This window comes from Pleurodeles waltl, chromosome 1_1 (assembly GCF_031143425.1).
Source record: "Pleurodeles waltl isolate 20211129_DDA chromosome 1_1, aPleWal1.hap1.20221129, whole genome shotgun sequence".
In the NCBI taxonomy this organism is placed as follows: Eukaryota; Metazoa; Chordata; class Amphibia; order Caudata; family Salamandridae; genus Pleurodeles; species Pleurodeles waltl.
The window spans coordinates 20,847,262-20,868,173 of NC_090436.1; the positions used below are offsets into that span (position 1 = coordinate 20,847,262).

General features: G+C 47.7%; 1 protein-coding gene across 1 annotated transcript in view; it reads right to left on the reverse strand.

Annotated features, from left to right (window-relative positions):
• The window catches only part of LOC138255404 (dedicator of cytokinesis protein 2-like), a 1,984,107-nt gene that overhangs the window by 1,793,166 nt on the left and 170,029 nt on the right, over positions 1-20,912 (reverse strand). The window lies entirely within an intron of this gene.

Sequence of the window (20,912 nt, forward strand, 5' to 3'; positions counted from 1 at the left end):
AAAGTACCATCTTGCCTGGCATGTTACCCCCATTTTTCACTGTATATATGTTGTTTTAGTTGTATGTGTCACTGGGACCCTGGTAACCCAGGGCCCCAGTGCTCATAAGTGTGCCTGAATGTGTTACCTGTGTAGTGACTAACTGTCTCACTGAGGCTCTGCTAATCAGAACCTCAGTGGTTATGCTCTCTCATTTCTTTCCAAATTGTCACTAACAGGCTAGTGACCATTTTTACCAATTTACATTGGCTTACTGGAACACCCTTAAAATTCCCTAGTATATGGTACTGAGGTACCCAGGGTATTGGGGTTCCAGGAGATCCCTATGGGCTGCAGCATTTCTTTTGCCACCCATAGGGAGCTCTGACAAATCTTACACAGGCCTGCCACTGCAGCCTGAGTGAAATAACGTCCACGTTATTTTACAGCCATTTTACACTGCACTTAAGTAACTTATAAGTCACCTATATGTCTAACCTTTACCTGGTAAAGGTTAGGTGCAAAGTTACTTAGTGTGAGGGCACCCTGGCACTAGCCAAGGTGCCCCCACATTGTTCAGAGCCAATTCCCTGAACTTTGTGAGTGCGGGGACACCATTACACGCGTGCACTACATATAGGTCACTACCTATATGTAGCTTCACAATGGTAACTCCGAATATGGCCATGTAACATGTCTATGATCATGGAATTGCCCCCTCTATGCCATCCTGGCATAGTTGGCACAATCCCATGATCCCAGTGGTCTGTAGCACAGACCCTGGTACTGCCAAACTGCCCTTCCTGGGGTTTCACTGCAGCTGCTGCTGCTGCCAACCCCTCAGACAGGCAGCCGACCTCCTGGGGTCCAGCCAGGCCTGGCCCAGGATGGCAGAACAAAGAACTTTCTCTGAGAGAGGGTGTGACACCCTCTCCCTTTGGAAAATGGTGTGAAGGCAGGGGAGGAGTAGCCTCCCCCAGCCTCTGGAAATGCTTTGTTGGGCACAGATGTGCCCAATTCTGCATAAGCCAGTCTACACCGGTTCAGGGACCCCTTAGCCCCTGCTCTGGCGCGAAACTGGACAAAGGAAAGGGGAGTGACCACTCCCCTGACCTGCACCTCCCCTGGGAGGTGTCCAGAGCTCCTCCAGTGTGCTCCAGACCTCTGCCATCTTGGAAACAGAGGTGCTGCTGGCACACTGGACTGCTCTGAGTGGCCAGTGCCACCAGGTGACGTCAGAGACTCCTTCTGATAGGCTCCTTCAGGTGTTAGTAGCCTATCCTCTCTCCTAGGTAGCCAACCCTCTTTTCTGGCTATTTAGGGTCTCTGTCTCTGAGGAAACTTTAGATAACGAATGCATGAGCTCAGCCGAGTTCCTCTGCATCTCTCTCTTCACCTTCTGATAAGGAATCGACCGCTGACCGCGCTGGAAGCCTGCAAACCTGCAACATAGTAGCAAAGACGACTACTGCAACTCTGTAACGCTGATCCTGCCGCCTTCTCGACTGTTTTCCTGCTTGTGCATGCTGTGGGGGTAGCCTGCCTCCTCTCTGCACCAGAAGCTCCGAAGAAATCTCCAGTGGGTCGACGGAATCTTCCCCCTGCAACCGCAGGCACCAAAAAGCTGCATTACCGGTCCCTTGGGTCTCCTCTCAGCACGACGAGCGAGGACCCTCGAATCCAGCGACACTGTCCAAGTGACCCCCACAGTCCAGTGACTCTTCAGCCCAAGTTTGGTGGAGGTAAGTCCTTGCCTCACCTCGCTGGGCTGCATTGCTGGGAACCGCGACTTTACAAGCTACTCCGGCCCCTGTGCACTTCCGGCGGAAATCCTTCGTGCACAGCCAAGCCTGGGTCCACGGCACTCTAACCTGCATTGCACGACTTTCTAAGTTGGTCTCCGGCGACGTGGGACTCCTTTGTGCAACTTCGGCGAGCACCGTTTCACGCATCCTCGTAGTGCCTGTTTCTGGCACTTTTCCGGGTGCTACCTGCTTTAGTGAGGGCTCTTTGTCTTGCTCGACGACCCCTCTCTCTGCAGGTCCAATTTGCGACCTCCTGGTCCCTCCTGGGCCCCAGCAGCGTCCAAAAACGCCAAACGCACGATTTGCGTGTAGCAAGGCTTGTTGGCGTCCTTTCGGCGGGAAAACACTTCTGCACGACTCTCCAAGGCGAGCGGGATCCGTCCACCAAAGGGGAAGTCTCTAGCCCTTTTCGTTCCTGCAGAAACCTCAGCTTCTTCTGTCCAGTCGAAGCTTCTTTGCACCCGCAGCTGGCATTTCCTGGGCATCTGCCCATCTCCGACTTGATTGTGACTTTTGGACTTGGTCCCCTTGTTCCACAGGTACCCTAGATTGGAAATCCACAGTTGTTGCATTGCTGGTTTGTGTCTTTCCTGCATTATTCCTCTAACACGACTACTTTGTCCTTAGGGGAACTTTAGTGCACTTTGCACTCACTTTTCAGGGTCTTGGGGAGGGTTATTTTTCTAACTCTCACTATTTTCTAATAGTCCCAGCGACCCTCTACAAGGTCACATAGGTTTGGGGTCCATTCGTGGTTCGCATTCCACTTCTGGAGTATATGGTTTGTGTTGCCCCTATCCCTATGTTTCCCCATTGCATCCTATTGTAACTATACATTGTTTGCACTGTTTTCTAAGACTATACTGCATATTTTTGCTATTGTGTATATATATCTTGTGTATATTTCCTATCCTCTCACTGAGGGTACACTCTAAGATACTTTGGCATATTGTCATAAAAATAAAGTACCTTTATTTTTAGTATAACTGTGTATTGTGTTTTCTTATGATATTGTGCATATGACACTAAGTGGTACTGTAGTAGCTTCACACGTCTCCTAGTTCAGCCTAAGCTGCTCTGCTAAGCTACCATTATCTATCAGCCTAAGCTGCTAGACACCCTATACACTAATAAGGGATAACTGGGCCTGGTGCAAGGTGCAAGTACCCCTTAATACTCACTACAAGCCAGTCCAGCCTCCTACATTGGTTGTGCAGTGGTGGGATAAGTGCTTGAGACTACTTACCACTCTTGTCATTGTACTTTTCATAAGAGAAAAATATACAAAACAAGGTCAGTGTATATACACATAGCCAAAAAGTTTTGCATTTCCTCTTTTCACTCTTTTCTAAGTGCTGAAAAGTACTTCTAAACTTTCAAAAAGTTATTAAAAGTTTAAAAAGTTTTTTCTGTCTTTCCAAAAAGTTCTGAAAACTTTTTTCTCTTTTTCTATCACTTTAACTCTCTCTAAAAATGTCTGGCACAGGCCAAAGTGTTGATCTGTCCAAACTTGCATATGACAACCTTAGCTGGAAAAGAGCAAGGAGTCTCTGTATAGAGAGAGGTTTGAGTGTAGGGAAGAATCCTTCCTTGGAACTGTTACTAAACATGCTTAGAGAACAGGATAAGGCCATAGGTGCCCCATCTGTTGAAAAAGTACCTAATAGTTCCCAACCTGATTCAGGGACTCCCCCAGGAAAAGATTCAGGAAAGAAACTTCCTAGCCTGCCCATTACTAGACAATCTAGCATAGATGGTAATGATGATGAGCCACACCAAATAAATAGTGTTGTCTCACATCATAGCAAAAGCATTTATTCTCACCATACTGGTAGTAATGTTTCTGTAAACCAAGCTGTTAAGTTGGCTTCTGTAAGGGACAGGTCTCCTTCTGTTCATTCCCATCATAGCTCTGTTTCTAGAAATGTCCCTCCCACCAACCCTGATGACAGAATGTTAGAGAGGGAACTCAATAAGTTGAGGGTGGAACAAACCAGACTGAAGCTTAAAAAGCAACAGCTGGATTTGGATAGACAGTCTTTTGAATTAGAGAAGGAAAGACAGAAGTTGGGTTTAGATACCCATGGTGGCAGCAGCAGTATTCCCCATAGTCATCCTGCAAAAGAGCATGATTCCAGGAATCTGCACAAGATAGTTCCCCCTTATAAGGAGGGGGATGACATTAACAAGTGGTTTGCTGCACTTGTGAGGGCCTGTGTTGTACAGGACGTCCCTCAAAGGCAGTGGGCTGCTATCCTATGGCTATCATTTAGTGGAAAAGGTAGGGATAGGCTCCTTACTGTAAAAGAAAATGATGCTAATAATTTCCAAGTTCTTAAGAATGCACTCCTGGATGGTTATGGCTTAACCACTGAACAGTACAGGATAAAGTTCAGAGAGACCAAAAAGGAGTCTTCACAAGACTGGGTTGATTTCATTGACCATTCAGTGAAGGCCTTGGAGGGGTGGTTACATGGCAGTAAAGTTACTGATTATCACAGCCTGTATAACTTAATCCTGAGAGAGCATATTCTTAATAATTGTGTGTCTGATTTGTTGCACCAGTACTTGGTGGACTCTGATCTGACCTCTCCCCAAGAATTGGGAAAGAAGGCAGACAAATGGGTCAGAACAAGAGTGAACAGAAAAGTTCATACAGGGGGTGACAAAGATGGCAACAAAAAGAAGGATGGTAAGTCTTCTGACAAGGGTGGGGACAAATCTAAAAATGAGTCTTCATCAGGCCCACAAAAACACTCTGGTGGGGGTGGTGGGTCCAAATCCTCCTTTAATCAGAACAAGGAAAAGAAACCATGGTGCTATTTATGTAAAATAAAAGGCCATTGGACAACAGATCCCAGTTGTCCAAAGAAAGGCACCACAGCTCCTACCACTACAACCCCTACTGCTACACCTAGTGTCCCTACTAATAGCAGTGGTGGTGGGAGCAAACCTACTAATAGCCAATCCAAGGGAGTAGCTGGGCTCACTTTTGGTAATTTAGTTGGGGTGGGTCTGATTAGGGAGACCACAGAGGCTACTTTAGTCTCTGAAGGGGCTATTGATTTAGCCACTTTGGTTGCTTGCCCCCATAACTTGGAGAAGTACAAGCAACTAACCCTAATAAATGGTGTTGAGGTCCAGGCCTACAGGGACACAGGTGCCAGTGTCACAATGGTGATTGAGAAACTGGTGCACCCTGAACAACACATACTTGGACACCAGTACCAAGTAACCGATGCTCACAACATAACACAAAGCCACCCCATGGCTGTTGTAAATCTCAACTGGGGGGGGGTAACTGGTCCAAAGAAAGTTGAGGTAGCTTCAGATTTACCTGTAGACTGTCTAGTAGGGAATGATTTGGAGACATCAGCTTGGTCAGATGTGGAGTTGGAGGGCCATGCAGCAATGCTGGGCATCCCAGGGCATATTTTTGCTTTGACAAGGGCTCAGGCCAAAAAGCAAAAAGGACAGGGAAGCTTGGATCCTGGAACAATGGACCAAGTGCTCCCTAAAGCTAGGGCTAGTAGAAGCAAACCACTTCCTACTATCCCTCCCTCTACAGTGGATTCTACTTCTGAGGAAGAAGAATTCCCTCCCTGTGCAGAACCTACACCAGAGGAGCTGGAAGCAGACACTGCTGAGCTTTTGGGTGAAGGGGGGCCTGCCAGAGAGGAGCTGAGTATGGCACAGCAAACCTGTCCCACATTAGAGGGTCTCAGACAGCAAGCTGTCAAACAGGCTAATGGGGATGTCAGTGACTCTCACAGAGTTTACTGGGAGGACAACCTCTTGTACACTGAGCATAGGGATCCTAAACCTGGAGCTGCCAGGAGATTAGTGATCCCTCAGGAGTACAGAAAGTTCCTCCTAACACTGGCACATGACATTCCCCTAGCTGGGCACCTGGGTCAAATGAAAACTTGGGACAGATTGGTTCCATTGTTTCATTGGCCTAGGATGTCTGAGGACACAAAGGAATTTTGTAAGTCCTGTGAAACCTGTCAAGCCAGTGGCAAGACAGGTGGCACCCCAAAGGCACCCCTTATCCCACTGCCTGTGGTTGGGGTTCCCTTTGAAAGGGTAGGGGTTGACATAGTTGGCCCCCTTGACCCTCCTACTGCTTCAGGCAATAGGTTTATCTTGGTGGTAGTGGACCATGCCACAAGATATCCTGAAGCAATTCCTTTAAGGACCACTACAGCTCCTGCAGTGGCAAAGGCCCTCCTGGGAATATTTTCCAGGGTGGGCTTCCCAAAGGAAGTAGTATCAGACAGAGGAAGCAATTTCATGTCTGCATACTTAAAGGCCATGTGGAAGGAGTGTGGTGTAACCTACAAGTTCACAACACCCTATCATCCACAAACAAATGGACTGGTGGAGAGATTTAATAAAACTCTCAAAGGCATGATTATGGGACTCCCTGAAAAACTCCGCAGGAGATGGGATATCCTTCTACCATGCCTCCTTTTTGCCTACAGGGAGGTACCCCAGAAAGGAGTGGGCTTCAGCCCCTTTGAACTTCTTTTTGGACACCCTGTTAGGGGTCCACTCACACTTGTAAAGGAGGGTTGGGAACAACCTTTAAAAGCTCCTAAGCAGCATATTGTGGATTATGTACTTGGCCTCAGATCAAGGATGGCTGAGTACATGAAAAAGGCCAGTAAAAACCTTCAGGCCAGCCAAGAGCTCCAGAAGCAATGGCGTGATCAGAAGGCTGTTTTGGTTCAGTACCAACCAGGGCAGAAAGTGTGGGTCTTGGAGCCTGTGGCCCCAAGAGCACTCCAAGATAAATGGAGTGGACCCCACACAATTGTTGAAAAGAAGGGTGAAGTCACCTACTTGGTTGACTTAGGCACTGCCAGGAGTCCCCTTAGGGTGCTCCATGTCAACCGCCTGAAACCCTACTATGACAGGGCTGATCTCACCCTGCTCATGGCAACAGATGAGGGACAGGAAGAAGACAGTGATCCTCTACCTGATCTCTTCTCTTCCACAGATCAAGATGCTCTTGTGGAAGGTGTAGTTTTGGCTGATTGTCTTACTGCTGAGCAGAAAGACAATTGCATAAATCTCCTAGGACAATTTTCAGAACTCTTCTCTACTGTGCCAGGCACCACTTCTTGGTGTGAGCACACTATAGATACTGGAGACAGTTTACCTGTCAAAAGTAAGATCTATAGGCAGCCTGACCATGTCAGGGACTGCATAAAGCAAGAAGTTCAGAAAATGTTGGAACTAGGAGTGGTTGAGCACTCTGACAGTCCATGGGCTTCTCCTGTGGTACTGGTACCAAAACCCAATTCTAAAGATGGAAAGAAGGAAATGCGGTTTTGTGTAGACTATAGAGGTCTCAACTTGGTAACCAAAACTGATGCTCACCCTATACCCAGGGCAGATGAGCTTATAGATACACTGGCATCTGCCAAGTATCTAAGCACTTTTGATTTGACTGCAGGGTATTGGCAGATCAAATTATCAGAAGATGCTAAATCTAAGACTGCATTTTCTACCATTGGAGGACATTACCAGTTTACTGTAATGCCTTTTGGTTTGAAAAATGCACCTGCCACTTTTCAGAGGTTGGTGAACACAGTCCTGCAAGGGCTGGAAGCTTTCAGTGCAGCATATTTGGACGATATAGCTGTCTTTAGCTCCAGCTGGGATGATCACCTGGTCCACCTATGGAAAGTTTTGGAGGCCCTGCAAAAGGCAGGCCTCACTATCAAGGCTTCAAAGTGCCAGATAGGGCAGGGTAAGGTGGTTTATCTGGGACACCTTGTTGGTGGGGAACAGATTGCACCACTTCAGGGGAAAATCCAAACTATTATTGATTGGGTTCCCCCTACCACTCAGACTCAGGTGAGAGCCTTCCTAGGCCTCACTGGGTATTACAGGAGGTTCATTAAGAACTATGGCTCCATTGCAGCCCCTCTTAATGACCTCACATCCAAGAAAATGCCTAAAAAGGTATTATGGACAGCAAACTGTCAGAAAGCTTTTGAGGAGCTGAAGCAGGCCATGTGCTCTGCACCTGTCCTGAAAAGCCCTTGTTACTCTAAAAAATTCTATGTCCAAACTGATGCATCTGAATTAGGAGTAGGGGCAGTCCTATCACAACTTAATTCTGAGGGCCAGGATCAACCTGTTGCTTTTATTAGTAGGAGGTTGACCCCTAGAGAAAAGCGTTGGTCTGCCATTGAGAGGGAGGCCTTTGCTGTGGTCTGGGCTCTGAAGAAGTTGAGGCCATACCTGTTTGGCACTCACTTCATTGTTCAAACAGACCACAAACCTCTACTTTGGCTAAAACAAATGAAAGGTGAAAATCCTAAATTGTTGAGGTGGTCCATATCCCTACAGGGAATGGACTATACAGTGGAACATAGACCTGGGAGTAGCCACTCCAATGCAGATAGACTCTCCAGATATTTCCACTTAGACAATGAAGACTCATCAGGTCATGGCTAGTCTTATTGTCCTTCGTTTGGGGGGGGGGGGTTGTGTAGGAAAGTACCATCTTGCCTGGCATGTTACCCCCATTTTTCACTGTATATATGTTGTTTTAGTTGTATGTGTCACTGGGACCCTGGTAACCCAGGGCCCCAGTGCTCATAAGTGTGCCTGAATGTGTTACCTGTGTAGTGACTAACTGTCTCACTGAGGCTCTGCTAATCAGAACCTCAGTGGTTATGCTCTCTCATTTCTTTCCAAATTGTCACTAACAGGCTAGTGACCATTTTTACCAATTTACATTGGCTTACTGGAACACCCTTATAATTCCCTAGTATATGGTACTGAGGTACCCAGGGTATTGGGGTTCCAGGAGATCCCTATGGGCTGCAGCATTTCTTTTGCCACCCATAGGGAGCTCTGACAAATCTTACACAGGCCTGCCACTGCAGCCTGAGTGAAATAACGTCCACGTTATTTTACAGCCATTTTACACTGCACTTAAGTAACTTATAAGTCACCTATATGTCTAACCTTTACCTGGTAAAGGTTAGGTGCAAAGTTACTTAGTGTGAGGGCACCCTGGCACTAGCCAAGGTGCCCCCACATTGTTCAGAGCCAATTCCCTGAACTTTGTGAGTGCGGGGACACCATTACACGCGTGCACTACATATAGGTCACTACCTATATGTAGCTTCACAATGGTAACTCCGAATATGGCCATGTAACATGTCTATGATCATGGAATTGCCCCCTCTATGCCATCCTGGCATAGTTGGCACAATCCCATGATCCCAGTGGTCTGTAGCACAGACCCTGGTACTGCCAAACTGCCCTTCCTGGGGTTTCACTGCAGCTGCTGCTGCTGCCAACCCCTCAGACAGGCAGCTGCCCTCCTGGGGTCCAGCCAGGCCTGGCCCAGGATGGCAGAACAAAGAACTTCCTCTGAGAGAGGGTGTGACACCCTCTCCCTTTGGAAAATGGCGTGAAGGCAGGGGAGGAGTAGCCTCCCCCAGCCTCTGGAAATGCTTTGTTGGGCACAGATGTGCCCAATTCTGCATAAGCCAGTCTACACCGGTTCAGGGACCCCTTAGCCCCTGCTCTGGCGCGAAACTGGACAAAGGAAAGGGGAGTGACCACTCCCCTGACCTGCACCTCCCCTGGGAGGTGTCCAGAGCTCCTCCAGTGTGCTCCAGACCTCTGCCATCTTGGAAACAGAGGTGCTGCTGGCACACTGGACTGCTCTGAGTGGCCAGTGCCACCAGGTGACGTCAGAGACTCCTTCTGATAGGCTCCTTCAGGTGTTAGTAGCCTATCCTCTCTCCTAGGTAGCCAAACCCTCTTTTCTGGCTATTTAGGGTCTCTGTCTCTGAGGAAACTTTAGATAACGAATGCATGAGCTCAGCCGAGTTCCTCTGCATCTCTCTCTTCACCTTCTGATAAGGAATCGACCGCTGACCGCGCTGGAAGCCTGCAAACCTGCAACATAGTAGCAAAGATGACTACTGCAACTCTGTAACGCTGATCCTGCCGCCTTCTCGACTGTTTTCCTGCTTGTGCATGCTGTGGGGGTAGCCTGCCTCCTCTCTGCACCAGAAGCTCCGAAGAAATCTCCCGTGGGTCGACGGAATCTTCCCCCTGCAACCGCAGGCACCAAAAAGCTGCATTACCGGTCCCTTGGGTCTCCTCTCAGCACGACGAGCGAGGACCCTCGAATCCAGCGATGCTGTCCAAGTGACCCCCACAGTCCAGTGACTCTTCAGCCCAAGTTTGGTGGAGGTAAGTCCTTGCCTCACCTCGCTGGGCTGCATTGCTGGGAACCGCGACTTTGCAAGCTACTCCGGCCCCTGTGCACTTCCGGCGGAAATCCTTCGTGCACAGCCAAGCCTGGGTCCACGGCACTCTAACCTGCATTGCACGACTTTCTAAGTTGGTCTCCGGCGACGTGGGACTCCTTTGTGCAACTTCGGCGAGCACCGTTTCACGCATCCTCGTAGTGCCTGTTTCTGGCACTTTTCCGGGTGCTACCTGCTTCAGTGAGGGCTCTTTGTCTTGCTCGACGTCCCCTCTCTCTGCAGGTCCAATTTGCGACCTCCTGGTCCCTCCTGGGCCCCAGCAGCGTCCAAAAACGCCAAACGCACGATTTGCGTGTAGCAAGGCTTGTTGGCGTCCTTCCGGCGGGAAAACACTTCTGCACAACTCTCCAAGGCGAGAGGGATCCGTCCACCAAAGGGGAAGTCTCTAGCCCTTTTCGTTCCTGCAGAAACCTCAGCTTCTTCTGTCCAGTCGAAGCTTCTTTGCACCCGCAGCTGGCATTTCCTGGGCATCTGCCCATCTCCGACTTGCTTGTGACTTTTGGACTTGGTCCCCTTGTTCCACAGGTACCCTAGATTGGAAATCCACAGTTGTTGCATTGCTGGTTTGTGTCTTTCCTGCATTATTCCTCTAACACGACTACTTTGTCCTTAGGGGAACTTTAATGCACTTTGCACTCACTTTTCAGGGTCTTGGTGAGGGTTATTTTTCTAACTCTCACTATTTTCTAATAGTCCCAGCGACCCTCTACAAGGTCACATAGGTTTGGGGTCCATTCGTGGTTCGCATTCCACTTCTGGAGTATATGGTTTGTGTTGCCCCTATCCCTATGTTTCCCCATTGCATCCTATTGTAACTATACATTGTTTGCACTGTTTTCTAAGACTATACTGCATATTTTTGCTATTGTGTATATATATCTTGTGTATATTTCCTATCCTCTCACTGAGGGTACACTCTAAGATACTTTGGCATATTGTCATAAAAATAAAGTACCTTTATTTTTAGTATAACTGTGTATTGTGTTTTCTTATGATATTGTGCATATGACACTAAGTGGTACTGTAGTAGCTTCACACGTCTCCTAGTTCAGCCTAAGCTGCTCTGCTAAGCTACCATTATCTATCAGCCTAAGCTGCTAGACACCCTATACACTAATAAGGGATAACTGGGCCTGGTGCAAGGTGCAAGTACCCCTTGGTACTCACTACAAGCCAGTCCAGCCTCCTACATTGGTTGTGCAGTGGTGGGATAAGTGCTTGAGACTACTTACCACTCTTCTCATTGTACTTTTCATAAGAGAAAAATATACAAAACAAGGTCAGTGTATATACACATAGCCAAAAAGTTTTGCATTTCCTCTTTTCACTCTTTTCTAAGTGCTGAAAAGTACTTCTAAACTTTCAAAAAGTTCTTAAAAGTTTAAAAAGTTTTTTCTGTCTTTCCAAAAAGTTCTGAAAACTTTTTTCTCTTTTTCTATCACTTTAACTCTCTCTAAAAATGTCTGGCACAGGCCAAAGTGTTGATCTGTCCAAACTTGCATATGACAACCTTAGCTGGAAAAGAGCAAGGAGTCTCTGTATAGAGAGAGGTTTGAGTGTAGGGAAGAATCCTTCCTTGGAACTGTTACTAAACATGCTTAGAGAACAGGATAAGGCCATAGGTGCCCCATCTGTTGAAAAAGTACCTAATAGTTCCCAATCTGATTCAGGGACTCCCCCAGGAAAAGATTCAGGAAAGAAACTTCCTAGCCTGCCCATTACTAGACAATCTAGCATAGATGGTAATGATGATGAGCCACACCAAATAAATAGTGCTGTCTCACATCATAGCAAAAGCATTTATTCTCACCATACTGGTAGTAATGTTTCTGTAAACCAAGCTGTTAAGTTGGCTTCTGTAAGGGACAGGTCTCCTTCTGTTCATTCCCATCATAGCTCTGTTTCTAGAAATGTCCCTCCCACCAACCCTGATGACAGAATGTTAGAGAGGGAACTCAATAAGTTGAGGGTGGAACAAACCAGACTGAAGCTTAAAAAGCAACAGCTGGATTTGGATAGACAGTCTTTTGAATTAGAGAAGGAAAGACAGAAGTTGGGTTTAGATACCCATGGTGGCAGCAGCAGTATTCCCCATAGTCATCCTGCAAAAGAGCATGATTCCAGGAATCTGCACAAGATAGTTCCCCCTTATAAGGAGGGGGATGACATTAACAAGTAGTTTGCTGCACTTGAGAGGGCCTGTGTTGTACAGGATGTCCCTCAAAGGCAGTGGGCTGCTATCCTATGGCTATCATTTAGTGGAAAAGGTAGGGATAGGCTCCTTACTGTAAAATAAAATGATGCTAATAATTTCCAAGTTCTTAAGAATGCACTCCTGGATGGTTATGGCTTAACCACTGAACAGTACAGGATAAAGTTCAGAGAGACCAAAAAGGAGTCTTCACAAGACTGGGTTGATTTCATTGACCATTCAGTGAAGGCCTTGGAGGGGTGGTTACATGGCAGTAAAGTTACTGATTATGACAGCCTGTATAACTTAATCCTGAGAGAGCATATTCTTAATAATTGTGTGTCTGATTTGTTGCACCAGTACTTGGTGGACTCTGATCTGACCTCTCCCCAAGAATTGGGAAAGAAGGCAGACAAATGGGTCAGAACAAGAGTGAACAGAAAAGTTCATACAGGGGGTGACAAAGATGGCAACAAAAAGAAGGATGGTAAGTCTTCTGACAAGGGTGGGGACAAATCTAAAAATGAGTCTTCATCAGGCCCACAAAAACACTCTGGTGGGGGTGGTGGGTCCAAATCCTCCTTTAATCAGAACAAGGAAAAGAAACCATGGTGCTATTTATGTAAAATAAAAGGCCATTGGACAACAGATCCCAGTTGTCCAAATAAAGGCACCACAGCTCCTACCACTACAACCCCTACTGCTACACCTAGTGTCCCTACTAATAGCAGTGGTGGTGGGAGCAAACCTACTAATAGCCAATCCAAGGGAGTAGCTGGGCTCACTTTTGGTAATTTAGTTGGGGTGGGTCTGATTAGGGAGACCACAGAGGCTACTTTAGTCTCTGAAGGGGCTATTGATTTAGCCACTTTGGTTGCTTGCCCCCATAACTTGGAGAAGTACAAGCAACTAACCCTAATAAATGGTGTTGAGGTCCAGGCCTACAGGGACACAGGTGCCAGTGTCACAATGGTGATTGAGAAACTGGTGCACCCTGAACAACACATACTTGGACACCAGTACCAAGTAACCGATCCTCACAACATAACACAAAGCCACCCCATGGCTGTTGTAAATCTCAACTGGGGGGGGGGTAACTGGTCCAAAGAAAGTTGTGGTAGCTTCAGATTTACCTGTAGACTGTCTAGTAGGGAATGATTTGGAGACATCAGCTTGGTCAGATGTGGAGTTGGAGGCCCATGCAGCAATGCTGGGCATCCCAGGGCATATTTTTGCTTTGACAAGGGCTCAGGCCAAAAAGCAAAAAGGACAGGGAAGCTTGGATCCTGGAACAATGGACCAAGTGCTCCCTAAAGCTAGGGCTAGTAGAAGCAAACCACTTCCTACTATCCCTCCCTCTACAGTGGATTCTACTTCTGAGGAAGAAGAATTCCCTCCCTGTGCAGAACCTACACCAGAGGAGCTGGAAGCAGACACTGCTGAGCTTTTGGGTGAAGGGGGGCCTGCCAGAGAGGAGCTGAGTGTGGCACAGCAAACCTGTCCCACATTAGAGGGTCTCAGACAGCAAGCTGTCAAACAGGCTAATGGGGATGTCAGTGACTCTCACAGAGTTTACTGGGAGGACAACCTCTTGTACACTGAGCATAGGGATCCTAAACCTGGAGCTGCCAGGAGATTAGTGATCCCTCAGGAGTACAGAAAGTTCCTCCTAACACTGGCACATGACATTCCCCTAGCTGGGCACCTGGGTCAAATGAAAACTTGGGACAGATTGGTTCCATTGTTTCATTGGCCTAGGATGTCTGAGGACACAAAGGAATTTTGTAAGTCCTGTGAAACCTGTCAAGCCAGTGGCAAGACAGGTGGCACCCCAAAGGCACCCCTTATCCCACTGCCTGTGGTTGGGGTTCCCTTTGAAAGGGTAGGGGTTGACATAGTTGGCCCCCTTGACCCTCCTACTGCTTCAGGCAATAGGTTTATCTTGGTGGTAGTGGACCATGCCACAAGATATCCTGAAGCAATTCCTTTAAGGACCACTACAGCTCCTGCAGTGGCAAAGGCCCTCCTGGGAATATTTTCCAGGGTGGGCTTCCCAAAGGAAGTAGTATCAGACAGAGGAAGCAATTTCATGTCTGCATACTTAAAGGCCATGTGGAAGGAGTGTGGTGTAACCTACAAGTTCACAACACCCTATCATCCACAAACAAATGGACTGGTGGAGAGATTTAATAAAACTCTCAAAGGCATGATTATGGGACTCCCTGAAAAACTCCGCAGGAGATGGGATATCCTTCTACCATGCCTCCTTTTTGCCTACAGGGAGGTACCCCAGAAAGGAGTGGGCTTCAGCCCCTTTGAACTTCTTTTTGGACACCCTGTTAGGGGTCCACTCACACTTGTAAAGGAGGGTTGGGAACAACCTTTAAAAGCTCCTAAGCAGCATATTGTGGATTATGTACTTGGCCTCAGATCAAGGATGGCTGAGTACATGAAAAAGGCCAGTAAAAACCTTCAGGCCAGCCAAGAGCTCCAGAAGCAATGGCATGATCAGAAGGCTGTTTTGGTTCAGTACCAACCAGGGCAGAAAGTGTGGGTCTTGGAGCCTGTGGCCCCAAGAGCACTCCAAGATAAATGGAGTGGACCCCACACAATTGTTGAAAAGAAGGGTGAAGTCACCTACTTGGTTGACTTAGGCACTGCCAGGAGTCCCCTTAGGGTGCTCCATGTCAACCGCCTGAAACCCTACTATGACAGGGCTGATCTCACCCTGCTCATGGCAACAGATGAGGGACAGGAAGAAGACAGTGATCCTCTACCTGATCTCTTCTCTTCCACAGATCAAGATGCTCTTGTGGAAGGTGTAGTTTTGGCTGATTGTCTTACTGCTGAGCAGAAAGACAATTGCATAAATCTCCTAGGACAATTTTCAGAACTCTTCTCTACTGTGCCAGGCACCACTTCTTGGTGTGAGCACACTATAGATACTGGAGACAGTTTACCTGTCAAAAGTAAGATCTATAGGCAGCCTGACCATGTCAGGGACTGCATAAAGCAAGAAGTTCAGAAAATGTTGGAACTAGGAGTGGTTGAGCACTCTGACAGTCCATGGGCTTCTCCTGTGGTACTGGTACCAAAACCCAATTCTAAAGATGGAAAGAAGGAAATGCGGTTTTGTGTAGACTATAGAGGTCTCAACTTGGTAACCAAAACTGATGCTCACCCTATACCCAGGGCAGATGAGCTTATAGATACACTGGCATCTGCCAAGTATCTAAGCACTTTTGATTTGACTGCAGGGTATTGGCAGATCAAATTATCAGAAGATGCTAAATCTAAGACTGCATTTTCTACCATTGGAGGACATTACCAGTTTACTGTAATGCCTTTTGGTTTGAAAAATGCACCTGCCACTTTTCAGAGGTTGGTGAACACAGTCCTGCAAGGGCTGGAAGCTTTCAGTGCAGCATATTTGGACGATATAGCTGTCTTTAGCTCCAGCTGGGATGATCACCTGGTCCACCTATGGAAAGTTTTGGAGGCCCTGCAAAAGGCAGGCCTCACTATCAAGGCTTCAAAGTGCCAGATAGGGCAGGGTAAGGTGGTTTATCTGGGACACCTTGTTGGTGGGGAACAGATTGCACCACTTCAGGGGAAAATCCAAACTATTATTGATTGGGTTCCCCCTACCACTCAGACTCAGGTGAGAGCCTTCCTAGGCCTCACTGGGTATTACAGGAGGTTCATTAAGAACTATGGCTCCATTGCAGCCCCTCTTAATGACCTCACATCCAAGAAAATGCCTAAAAAGGTATTATGGACAGCAAACTGTCAGAAAGCTTTTGAGGAGCTGAAGCAGGCCATGTGCTCTGCACCTGTCCTGAAAAGCCCTTGTTACTCTAAAAAATTCTATGTCCAAACTGATGCATCTGAATTAGGAGTAGGGGCAGTCCTATCACAACTTAATTCTGAGGGCCAGGATCAACCTGTTGCTTTTATTAGTAGGAGGTTGACCCCTAGAGAAAAGCGTTGGTCTGCCATTGAGAGGGAGGCCTTTGCTGTGGTCTGGGCTCTGAAGAAGTTGAGGCCATACCTGTTTGGCACTCACTTCATTGTTCAAACAGACCACAAACCTCTACTTTGGCTAAAACAAATGAAAGGTGAAAATCCTAAATTGTTGAGGTGGTCCATATCCCTACAGGGAATGGACTATACAGTGGAACATAGACCTGGGAGTAGCCACTCCAATGCAGATGGACTCTCCAGATATTTCCACTTAGACAATGAAGACTCATCAGGTCATGGCTAGTCTTATTGTCCTTCGTTTGGGGGGGGGGGGGGTTGTGTAGGAAAGTACCATCTTGCTGGCATGTTACCCCCATTTTTCACTGTATATATGTTGTTTTAGTTGTATGTGTCACTGGGACCCTGGTAACCCAGGGCCCCAGTGCTCATAAGTGTGCCTGAATGTGTTACCTGTGTAGTGACTAACTGTCTCACTGAGGCTCTGCTAATCAGAACCTCAGTGGTTATGCTCTCTCATTTCTTTCCAAATTGTCACTAACAGGCTAGTGACCATTTTTACCAATTTACATTGGCTTACTGGAACACCCTTATAATTCCCTAGTATATGGTACTGAGGTACCCAGGGTATTGGGGTTCCAGGAGATCCCTATGGGCTGCAGCATTTCTTTTGCCACCCATAGGGAGCTCTGACAAATCTTACACAGGCCTGCCACTGCAGCCTGAGTGAAATAACGTCCACGTTATTTTACAGCCATTTTACACTGCACTTAAGTAACTTATAAGTCACCTATATGTCTAACCTTTACCTGGTAAAGGTTAGGTGCAAAGTTACTTAGTGTGAGGGCACCCTGGAACTAGCCAAGGTGCCCCCACATTGTTCAGAGCCAATTCCCTGAACTTTGTGAGTGCGGGGACACCATTACACGCGTGCACTACATATAGGTCACTACCTATATGTAGCTTCACAATGGTAACTCCGAATATGGCCATGTAACATGTCTATGATCATGGAATTGCCCCCTCTATGCCATCCTGGCATAGTTGGCACAATCCCATGATCCCAGTGGTCTGTAGCACAGACCCTGGTACTGCCAAACTGCCCTTCCTGGGGTTTCACTGCAGCTGCTGCTGCTGCCAACCCCTCAGACAGGCAGCTGCCCTCCTGGGGTCCAGCCAGGCCTGGCCCAGGATGGCAGAACAAAGAACTTCCTCTGAGAGAGGGTGTGACACCCTCTCCCTTTGGAAAATGGTGTGAAGGCAGGGGAGGAGTAGCCTCCCCCAGCCTCTGGAAATGCTTTGTTGGGCACAGATGTGCCCAATTCTGCATAAGCCAGTCTACACCGGTTCAGGGACCCCTTAGCCCCTGCTCTGGCGCGAAACTGGACAAAGGAAAGGGGAGTGACCACTCCCCTGACCTGCACCTCCCCTGGGAGGTGTCCAGAGCTCCTCCAGTGTGCTCCAGACCTCTGCCATCTTGGAAACAGAGGTGCTGCTGGCACACTGGACTGCTCTGAGTGGCCAGTGCCACCAGGTGACGTCAGAGACTCCTTCTGATAGGCTCCTTCAGGTGTTAGTAGCCTATCCTCTCTCCTAGGTAGCCAAACCCTCTTTTCTGGCTATTTAGGGTCTCTGTCTCTGAGGAAACTTTAGATAACGAATGCATGAGCTCAGCCGAGTTCCTCTGCATCTCTCTCTTCACCTTCTGATAAGGAATCGACCGCTGACCGCGCTGGAAGCCTGCAAACCTGCAACATAGTAGCAAAGACGACTACTGCAACTCTGTAACGCTGATCCTGCCGCCTTCTCGACTGTTTTCCTGCTTGTGCATGCTGTGGGGGTAGCCTGCCTCCTCTCTGCACCAGAAGCTCCGAAGAAATCTCCCGTGGGTCGACGGAATCTTCCCCCTGCAACCGCAGGCACCAAAAAGCTGCATTACCGGTCCCTTGGGTCTCCTCTCAGCACGACGAGCGAGGACCCTCGAATCCAGCGATGCTGTCCAAGTGACCCCCACAGTCCAGTGACTCTTCAGCCCAAGTTTGGTGGAGGTAAGTCCTTGCCTCACTTCGCTGGGCTGCATTGCTGGGAACCGCGACTTTGCAAGCTACTCCGGCCCCTGTGCACTTCCGGCGGAAATCCTTCGTGCACAGCCAAGCCTGGGTCCACGGCACTCTAACCTGCATTGCACGACTTTCTAAGTTGGTCTCCGGCGACGTGGGACTCCTTTGTGCAACTTCGGCGAGCACCGTTTCACGCATCCTCGTAGTGCCTGTTTCTGGCACTTTTCCGGGTGCTACCTGCTTCAGTGAGGGCTCTTTGTCTTGCTCGACGTCCCCTCTCTCTGCAGGTCCAATTTGCGACCTCCTGGTCCCTCCTGGGCCCCAGCAGCGTCCAAAAACGCCAAACGCACGATTTGCGTGTAGCAAGGCTTGTTGGCGTCCTTCCGGCGGGAAAACACTTCTGCACAACTCTCCAAGGCGAGAGGGATCCGTCCACCAAAGGGGAAGTCTCTAGCCCTTTTCGTTCCTGCAGAAACCTCAGCTTCTTCTGTCCAGTCGAAGCTTCTTTGCACCCGCAGCTGGCATTTCCTGGGCATCTGCCCATCTCCGACTTGCTTGTGACTTTTGGACTTGGTCCCCTTGTTCCACAGGTACCCTAGATTGGAAATCCACAGTTGTTGCATTGCTGGTTTGTGTCTTTCCTGCATTATTCCTCTAACACGACTACTTTGTCCTTAGGGGAACTTTAGTGCACTTTGCACTCACTTTTCAGGGTCTTGGGGAGGGTTATTTTTCTAACTCTCACTATTTTCTAATAGTCCCAGCGACCCTCTACAAGGTCACATAGGTTTGGGGTCCATTTGTGGTTCGCATTCCACTTCTGGAGTATATGGTTTGTGTTGCCCCTATCCCTATGTTTCCCCATTGCATCCTATTGTAACTATACATTGTTTGCACTGTTTTCTAAGACTATACTGCATATTTTTGCTATTGTGTATATATATCTTGTGTATATTTCCTATCCTCTCACTGAGGGTACACTCTAAGATACTTTGGCATATTGTCATAAAAATAAAGTACCTTTATTTTTAGTATAACTGTGTATTGTGTTTTCTTATGATATTGTGCATATGACACTAAGTGGTACTGTAGTAGCTTCACACGTCTCCTAGTTCAGCCTAAGCTGCTCTGCTAAGCTACCATTATCTATCAGCCTAAGCTGCTAGACACCCTATACACTAATAAGGGATAACTGGGCCTGGTGCAAGGTGCAAGTACCCCTTGGTACTCACTACAAGCCAGTCCAGCCTCCTACACATAGCTTTTCATTGCCTTGTAAATATGGAGTGAGGCAACGCAGAGGCAACTCAGCATAAGTCGCTGATTCACCTCACACTGCGATAGGGAGGCGTGCCGTGGGCGTTACAGTGGGAGTTCCCACATAACACCCATGGCATTTGGCACATTTCCAGATTTACAACATGCTGTAAGGGAGGCGCAATGACTATGTGTACTGCATTCTGCAGCACAAATGGTAAGGGGAAATCACCTCCATTGATTGTTTTTGTGCTGGAAGGTGTCCCTTACTGCAAAAAAACAATCATACCAACAACGCAGGCACCTTTGCACCATGGTCCAAGGGTGCCTGCATTGGAGTATGGCAGCCAATTGTGCACCAGTGCTGTGAAAGGGGACTTGAATGCACCTTGTCTTATAGATATGGCGCCTTCTTGCCCTTTTCTTTTGACACAGGGCTGTGCAGCAAGAAGGCTTGAGGCACTGATCTGCGGCAAAAAATTGTAAATATGCTCCTGAGTTTCTTGGTGAGGTTTTGTGAGTGGTGAGTGAAGCTCAGAAGATGTGGTGGCAGTGCTTAATTTGTCAATAAAAATGTGCTGGTGCCCACAGCCCTCCTCTTAAACACGAGGCTGCTGCAATTAAATGTGCTAACACGGAATACTGAGGCAGCATAATCCTAGAGCGATCTCGGGTCTCTTTAATCCTTTTACAGCCACTCCTTGCCCATTCAGCTCATTCTTGCAGCTTTCTACTTTCTCCCTTTGTGACGCTTTTTCATTTTTCTCTTCCTCCGTTATTCTCATTGGTGTTTTTTGCTCACAGTAAATGCTCGAGGCAGAAAAATAAGTGTCAGCCCTCAAAAATAGGTGCACCGGAAACAACAAGCACAAATTAAGCACTGTGTGATGAGTGACTGAGTTATGCCACTGAGTGGAAGATGTGGTTTGGGTGAGACAGAGATATCAGTTAGTGAATCAGAAACTGATGGGGGTGTATTCACAAATTTACAAGCTACATTTTCTACTACCTTTTGTAGTACGATAAAACGTACCACAGAGTTCTAGTCACAAACTCACAGACGGGGTTTACGCCTCTGTGTCACCCATCTTTTTTTAGCACTAGTATTTAGCATTAAATGTGGGAGGGTCACATAGAAGTGGCTGAAAAATAGGGAATACTTACAAATCAAGGGGAGGCAATTTGGGAGGAGTAAGGAGGGGTCTAGGGAGGGAAAGGTCAGGGAAGGGTTTCATGGGGGGCATTGACCCATTCACAAAAGAGTAGGCCTATTGCTATTTATAAACTGAACTTCTATAGTTACTGCAGCCAAAGAGGGACCCAAAACAGT